At 34.2% G+C, this 8991-nt stretch overlaps 1 pseudogene; it reads right to left on the minus strand.

The window, feature by feature from the left end:
* Window positions 1-3200: 3200 nt before the first annotated feature.
* LOC125909619 (60S acidic ribosomal protein P1-like) lies at window positions 3201-3507 on the minus strand (annotated as a pseudogene).
* Between the last annotated feature and the right edge of the window lie 5484 nt (window positions 3508-8991).

Consider the following 8991-nt stretch of genomic DNA (forward strand, 5'->3'; position numbering starts at 1 on the left):
ATTGCATGGAAATAAAAGGAAATATTCAGCTAGCTCATTCCATTGTCAGTGCTGTTGACAGGTGTTATGTTTTACTATTTTCACCAGATTAAAAAAGCAGCTTGTCAACTGTGTGAACTGGTCAGTGGGTGTGTGGGTGGCCCAGGTAGTTAAGCATCTGACTCTTGATTTCAGTTCAGGTCCTGATCTCAGGATTCATGAGTTTGAGCCCTACACTGGGCTGCATGCTGACAGCATGGAGCCTGCTGCGGATATTCTCTCTCTCTCTCTCTCTCTCTCTCTTTCCCTCCCCTACTCATGCATGCTTGCATGCTCTCTCTCTCTTTCTCAAAATAAATAAAATTTTTTTTTAAAAGAGTAACTGGTGAAATGATAATGCATTATTGTAGCCTAATTTTTCAGATGCAAATTATTTAAGATTCTGTGAATGCTAGTTCAAAGGGAATAGAGAAAAACCTGTGATAACCACTGTTTTCTCAGGCTCAATATTTTGCACAACTATTAGAGGAATTTCTTTCGCCCAGCATATGAATCCAAGCTTGGACTTCAGCAGCAATGACCATTGATTTGTAAATTTGTGCCCCACAGCCTTTTGGGCTTTCTCCAGGCAGAGTACTGAGAAGTAACTTCTGACTGTCCAGCATGGTGCAGTGAAATAAGGAGATCTACTCTCAAGCTGTGTTTCTCCAGGCAACCCCCCAAGCCCTCTCCATTCATTCCTCTCGCAGTGGCTGACAGTCCTTTCTTGAATGCCACAAACTAATTACGTAGTACCTAAACTGTTAAATGACCTCCAGAATTTTAAACTTTGAAAAGATTAAAAAGAAAACAACAACAACAACAACAACACCCAAAACTCTGGACAATAGTCCAGAATCTGGACAATAGCCAGATTCTGTTCTGAGAACCTTTGATACAATTCATCAACAGATAGTTTTCTTTTCCAGTTTGAATAAAAAATAAATAAATAAATAAATAAATAAATAAAAGAAATCGCCATAGGCTTCTTCTGGTTCTACGCTAAAATATCCCAGAGGGTATAAATTCAAGATTGCTTCACAAATCCTACACAATTTTTACGGATGATGAACAACCCTGTGGGAAATAAATTATGATAGTCAGCTAGGAAATGGAAAATGTCTAAAAATTTCTAAAAATAATGATTACATTTCTCCACTGTTTGACACATAGCCGTTTTTACAGAAGGACATAGAGTCAGTGTTAGGAAGCGTTGCTTGTTGGTGCTTGTTGTAAAGCTGTTCTTTATGGTTTTTGTTCACCAGAGACATTGGGAGGAAGTAGCCTTCAATGTCACATCCTGCAATAGTTCATCTTGCCTCCTCTCCCAAATCCATCTCTCGTGTTTTCTCTGTCTTGGTGATAAAAATACTGTTACCATCCATTCTTCTTTCTTCCTGTAAAAATTAGAGAATGCTGCTCAATATTTAAGTAGTTGAGTTTTAGTATGTTTCTTTCCTCAAAGGCAGTGTCTGTTATGATGCTGTATCAAAAATATATCTGAGAAGAATCTTCTCTTTCTTTGTTTTTTGTTTTGCCACAGATAAAGAACATTAAAGCACACTGAACATTTTTTTGAAAATATTGAAAATGTGGACACTTTTCTTTATTATGTTTTGAAACAGAACTTGAATTTTTCATAACTGGTGTTTAATTGAGTTTGTTTTTCTATTGTGTTTTCTCTTTATTTTACACCTCTTTTTTTTTTCTTTTTGTTCCTTCATCTATGTCACCTCCCTCCCTGCTGGCAACCACGTTTGTAGTTAAGAGTCTGTTTATTTTATTCTATACTTCTGAGATATTTTGTATCCTGAGAATAACCTCTTATGAAAGATAATTCTGTGCACTGTAGTTAAAAAAATGACACATTTAACCAAATTTCCTCACTCTAGTCTGTTCTGTATCTAATACATTCTCAGTCTATTTATGTCCCATTAGTTACATTATACTGTTTCTGTTTCGTTCACATAGCAAGTAACCTTGCACACAGAAGGCACTGTAATTTTTTTTAATTTTTATTTATTTTTGAGGGGGGGGAGGGGGAGGGGTAGAGATAGGCAGAGACAGAATCTGAAGGAGGCTCCAGGCTCTGAGCTGTCAGCTCGAACTCATGAATGCGGTGCTCGAACTCATGAACCGTGAGATCATGACCTGAGCAGAAGTTGGACGCTTCACTGACTGAGTCACCCAGGCGCCCCACTTTCTTACTTTCTTTCTTTCTTTTTTTTTTTTTTTTTTTTTTTTAGGAGGCACTATAATTCTTAATTGAAGTGGGTCTGGCAAGGGGGTAACTCTTTCACCCAATGACTCACTCTTTCCAAAGCTGAGGAAGAGGCTTAGATAAAATGCTACTGTGTACAAAATAATGAGGTAGCACAAAGACTGAATTGAAATAAAGGAAGCTGGCTCTAGTGCAGGATAAAGTAGAACAAGCTTAGTTGGGGTGATTTTTTTTGTAACAAAGAAATAAAAGATTTGCTTACCAAAGCCTAAAGATACACTGTAAAATTAGATCTAATGTTACAAAACACAAGTACAGAATATGGCTGAATACCACTTCCTTTTCCTATAAAATATATGTATTCAGTGGTCTTACCTAGGTTATAACTAGTAAGGTAAAACTCTGATGCAAAATCATGTCCTCCTTAGGATATGTTTCTTTAAAAAAAATAATTCATTTGTAATTCCTTTAAAAAAAGTCTAAAAGAAAAACAGCTTTTATCTTATGACACAGTTTATACATCCCATAGTGAGATAATTTTCTCAAAACTTGAAATTTGGTGTCTTTTAGAAAAATGTTAACAAGGAAATTTATTTAATTTTCCAACTATTGGCATTACTGGAAAAATATTATGTATTAGTTTTTCTTTAGTTTAATGGGGTTTTGTTTATGCTGCTTTTCTTTTTATTGTGTAATACTCGATGATTTATAGAATTATATAATAGTATCAAAGTGTATCCACAGTAATTCATCACCCTATTTAAGATCTGAATATCTCTAATATCATTGAATCGTCTGTGTGTTTTTCCCTATTTTATATTCCAGACCTTATGTATTCTGCTCCATTTTCCCCTCTTCGAGGTCAACTACTACTTTTTATGTTTACTGTTTCTTTACTTTTTATTATTTTTTAAATTTTTTTAAGAGTTCAGCTTTTAATTGAACAGGTCACAGAAGGGGTTTAGTCAAAAAGCTCAAAGCCCATGTCATCATCAGACTCTTCTGAGTTTTCTTTCTTTCCTTCCACTTTCTTCTCCTTAGCTGGGCCTCCAGCTGCTGAGGTGGGCCCACCAGCTCCGACCTTTGCAGATAAGGCTCCAGATGTTGACGATGTTGGTCAGGGCCTTTGCAAATAAGGAAGGCCAGAAAGGTTCCACTTTTACACCTGCTGCTTTAACGAGGGCACTGATCGTCTCCGTCACCATTACCTCATCATTGTACAAGATGAGAGCAGAGTAGATGCAGATGAGCTTGAAGGCAGATGCCATTGTGCTGGAGAGGGCTGAGCAGGTGCTACTGGGCGCCATGCTAGTCCCCGATGAAGAGAGGGCCTCACCCCTATGCGGCCTTCCCTTCCGCGGAAGGACCTAGCATCTCACAGGCAGCTGAGGACAGTTTGCTTTTTATTTTAAAAAGCTTTCCCACATGTGTAAGGTGTTGCTGACGAATATATTGTGTAAAGAAGTATGCAGTCTTCTGGAGCTTGTTTTCTTTTGCTTATTACTAATATTTGCCCATATTATCGTTCATAACTATGCCTGTTCTTTTGACTGATTTTTGATATTTTATTAGCTAAATACACCACAGTTTATTTATCTCTCTCTGGTCCATGGAATCTAGGTTGCTGTTACTAACAATAAGGCTATGAACGGTTTTTACACATCTATAGGTGCATGTCATATATAGGTCATATACTTACAAGCGGAATTTACAGGTACTGAATGAAGTATGCACATGATCAAATTTACAAGATAAGACTAAAGTGTTGTCCAAAATTGTTAAACCAATTTAGACATTTCCTGGTAGTTTATAAGGATTCACAGTGCTCCCTAGCCTTATCAGCACTTGCTATTATCAGATTTATTCATTTTGTCTATTTACTGGGTGTAATATTTTATGTTTTTCATTTTAATTTATATTGCTGTAATGACTAAGGTTGAACGTCTTTTTGTTTGATTACCATTACTGTTTCCAATTACTGTGGCTACTAATCCTTTTGTGTTTTTTGTTTCTGTCAGATTATCTTTCCTTGTTGATTTGTAGTTCTGCATTGATTAGGTTATTAATTTTATTCTCCTAATTTGTGCCTTGAATGATCACTCTATTTGTGGTGTTTTTTGGTGAACACAGATTGTTGAATTTAGCATAATTATATTTATCAAGCTTTATATGGTTAAGTCTTTTTTTTTGTGTCTCAAGAAATTCTACCCCTTATCTTTATATATTATATTTCTCAAATATATTTTCCTAGATAACATTCTAAGTGTGTTAAAAATTGCCATTCACTGTATGTCTGTAATTCTTCTAGAGTTAATTTTTGTGTGTAATGAAAACAGAAAAATATAATTTTATTTACTTATTTTTTAATTGGGAAAAACAGTGCTCCAGTACTTGGATAGTCCCTCTTTTCTACATTTTTTCTATATCCCATTTGTTATACTTTATCCCATTTGTTAATTAATATTTGCTAATATTCCATTTATTATACTTTAAATTTTCACAGATATGATGGGCTGGTTTTGACTCTGACCTATTAGTCATTTTTTTCTGTACTTATAGTAAGGCATTATGTACTTTAAGTGTTAATATCTAAAAAGGCAAGCCCCTTTGACTCTTCTTCTCCGCTACCTTTCCTCACCTCCTCTGTCTCTTTTCTTGTTAAAAGGTTTCATGTGCCTTTGTTCTTTGTAAAATTAGAATAACAAATTCCTTGAAATTATGTTCGAACTTTGTTAAAATTGTTCTCATCTATAAGATCCATTTGGGGATTAATAATGTCTTTCAATATTGAGACCTTCTATCTATAAACTTGGTATGCCTTACCATTGGCATCTTTTGTTGCATAGACTCATTGGTACTTTATATTTTCATGATATTATAATGTATTGTGCACATTTGCATGTATATTGTTTTATTCAACAAATTCTTATTGAGTCCCTACTATGTGTCAGGTACTGTTCTAGGTGTTTAAGACAGAGCAGTTAAAAAGAAAATTAAGAAAGTAAGTTAAAAAATTATTTCCTTATATACTTTATATTCTGTGCTGGATGGACAACAGACAAATGGGTAAACTAGTAAAAACTGCTATAGGGAAAAATAAACACAGGGAAGCTTAACAGTTAGTGATAGTGGTTTTGATAGTGGGCTATAATTTTAAATACGGTAGTGAGAGAAGTTCTTACTGACAATAAGACTTGTGAATGAATTCTTGAATAGTATGAGATTTTTTGTTGTTGTTTGTTGGTACCTAGAAAATGCAATTTAATGTTAATACGCATCTTCAGTTACCTTGTTAAACTCTCTTAAACTCTGTTAGTTTCATGAGTTTGCCTGTAGATTATTTTGGATTTGCTATGTACACCATGATAAGTAAATATATTATCTATGATTAAGAAATCAATTTATTTCTACTTGTTTCTTTTCTTTCTCCATGTCCTTTCTTGTCCTGTCTTATTTCACTGTCTAAGGACTTTTTATGTTGAATATTGAATTTCCACTAGTGATAAGTTGATTTTTTGTCTTGCTTCTGATACTAACAGAATCTTTAAAAAAAAATTCTCCATTAAGGATGATGTTTGCTCTGAATTTTTTATTTAAAAAAATTTTTAATGTTTATTTTTGTGAGAGAGAGAGGGGGAGACAGAGAGAGAGGGAAAGAGATAAGCAGGAGAGGGCCAGAGAGAGAGGGAGATGGAGACACAGAATCCGAAGCAGTCTCCAGGCTCTGAGCTTTCAGCACAGACCCTGATGTAGGGCTTGAACTCACAAACCACGAGATCATGATCTGAGCTGAAGTTGGGATGCTTAACCAATTGAGTCACCCAGGCTCCCCTATTCTGAATTTTTCATAGATAAGTTTTATCCAATTAAGAAGATTTTGTCTTCTAGTTCATGTTTTTTTAAACACATTTCTTTATCATGAGGGGTGTTTAATTTTTTGAGTGTTTAATCTGTGGATTTTTAGATGGTCTTTTCAATTGTCTCTTATAATCTGTCATTGTGGTAGAGTATTTTTAGAAACTTGATCAGCTAAGCATCCTAATATAAACTCAACTCAATTTAACATACCACTGAGATTTATTTGCTAAGAACCCTTAAAAGATTTTTGGTCTATATTCATGAGTGAGAGTGCTTTTTTTAAAAGAAAAAATCTCATCATATTATTGTTTTCGTATCATAGACAAATTGAGAGCAGTTTCTTATATTTTGGGAGAATCATGTACAATTGCAGTTGTTCTTTGAAAAATTGGTAGATGTCACTTGTACATCCTGGGACTTTCTTTGTGGTAGAATTTTTGCTTAATAAATACATGTCTTAATGATTACAAGACTATTCAAACTTTTTTTTTTCTTAAGGAAATTTTAGTAAATTTTAATTCTGTTTCAATTTTAACTTGCCAAATTGAACATCATTAGGATAATAACTCTAAATGTTTTTTTTTTTAATTTACCTATATTTATCTATTTCCTTGCTCACAATTCTTTCTTTTAAACATTTTTTCCAACTATATTGAGGTAACATTTACATACAATAATGTGTAAATTTAAGGTGTAAAATGCATTGATTTGATAATATATTACCTATATGTTACATCATGATTACCACAGTAGCATTTGATAACACCGCGATCATGTCACATAATCCTTTCTTTTTTTGTGATAAAAACATTTAAGATGTGCTTTCTTAGCAACTTTCAAGTATATAATGCAGTATTTTTAATTATCTCAATGTTGTGCATTAAATCCCCAGAACTTATTCATCTTCTAACTGGTAGTCAGTACTACTTGACCAACATCTCTCCATTTCCCCCACCTTGGCAACTCCCATTCTATTCTCTGTTTCTGCAAGTTCACCTTTGTTTAGTTGCCACACATAAGTGTCACCATATAGTTTTTGTCTTTGACTGATTTCACTTAGCATTATACCCTCACAGCCCATCCCTGTTGTCACAAATGGCAGGATTTCTTTCCCATGGCTGAATAACATTTCCTCATATATGTACACACAATATCTTCTTTATCCATTCATCCACTGGTGGATACAGGTTGCTTCTATATCTTGGTTCTTGTGAATAATCCTACAATAACTGTAATAATCCTGCATATATCTCTTCAATATCCTGTTTTCCTTTCCTTTGCATATATATCCAGAAGTGGGATTGCTGGATTATGCATTAGTTCTATTTTTAAATTTTGGAGTAACCTCCATACTGTTTTCCATAGTGGTTGCATCAGTGTGCATTACCACCAACAGTGTGCAAGGGTTCCCTTTTCTCCACCTCCTTGTCAATTCTTGTCATTTCTTATCTTTTTGATTATTCTAAAAGATGTGAGATGATATTTCATTATGGTTTTAGTTTGCATTTCCCTAATGATTGGTAATGTTTAACTTCTTTCCATGTATCTGTTGGCTACCTGTAGATTTTGTTTTGAAAAATGTCTATTCAGTTCCTTTGCCAATTTTAAAAATCAGATTGGAATCTTAATGAGTTGCATGAGTTCTTTATATATTTGAGATTTTAATCCCTTATCAGGTATATGGTGTGCAAACATCTTCTTTTAGGTTGCTTTTTTCATTTTGTTGATTGTTTCTTTTGCTGTGCAGAAGATACTTGGTTTGATGCAGTCCCACTTACTTATTTTTTGTCTTTGTTGTTTGTGGCTTTTCATGTCATATATAAAAATTCTTTGCCAAGGCCGATGTCATGGAGCTTTTCCCCTATGTTTTCCTCTGGGAGACTTATGGTTTCAGGTCTTGTATTTAAGTCTTTAATCCATTTTGAGTTAATTTTTGTGAATAGTGTAAGATAGGGATCCAATTTTATTTTTCTGCATGTGGTTATCCAGTTTTCTCAAAATCATTTCTCAAAGAGATTATTCTTTCCCCACTGAGTATTTTTGGGTCTCTTGTCAAATGTTGGTTGGCTACATATGTGTGGGTTTATTTCTGGGCTCTCGATTCTCCTTTGAGTTTGTTTTTATGCCAGCACCATATTGTTTTGAGTACTGCAGCTTGGTAGTAGAGTTTGAAATCAGGAAGTGTGATGTCCCTGGCTTTGTTCTTTTTTTCTCAGGATTGCATTTGCTATTTTGAATCTTTTGTGGTTATACATAAACTTTAGTATTATTTTTTTCTGTGAGAAATACCATTGGAATTTTGATAGGGGTATTATTGAATCTATATAGCTTTAGGGATTGTGGACACTTAAGCAATATTTATTTTAACTCATTAACATGGGATATCTTTCCATTTGTGTCTTCTTCAATTTTGTATCGAACAATTATTGAATTTTTTATTATTATTTATTAATTTATTGTCAAATTAGCTTACATACTGTGTAGTCTTGGCTTCAGGAGTAGATTCCCGTGATTCATCACTTATATATAATACCCATTGCTCATCCCAACAAGTGCCCTTCTCAATACCCATCACCTATTTTCCTCACCCCCATCAGCCATCAGTTTGTTTTCTATATTTAAGAGTCTCTTATGGTTTGCCTCCCTCTCTGTAACCTATTTTTCCTTCCCTTCCCATATGTTCTTCTGTTAAGTTTCTCAAATTACACGAGTGAAAACCTATGATGTCTGTCTTACTCTGATTTATTTCACTTAGCGTAATACCCTTCAATTCCACTGATGTTGTTGTAAATAGCAAGATTTGATTCTTTTTCATTCCTGAGTAGTATTCCATTGTGTGTGTGTGTGTGTGTGTGTGTGTGTGTGTGTGTGTATTCCGTATATTCCATATATCC

Source organism: Panthera uncia (assembly GCF_023721935.1).
Source record: "Panthera uncia isolate 11264 chromosome B3 unlocalized genomic scaffold, Puncia_PCG_1.0 HiC_scaffold_1, whole genome shotgun sequence".
Classification (NCBI taxonomy): Eukaryota; Metazoa; Chordata; class Mammalia; order Carnivora; family Felidae; genus Panthera; species Panthera uncia.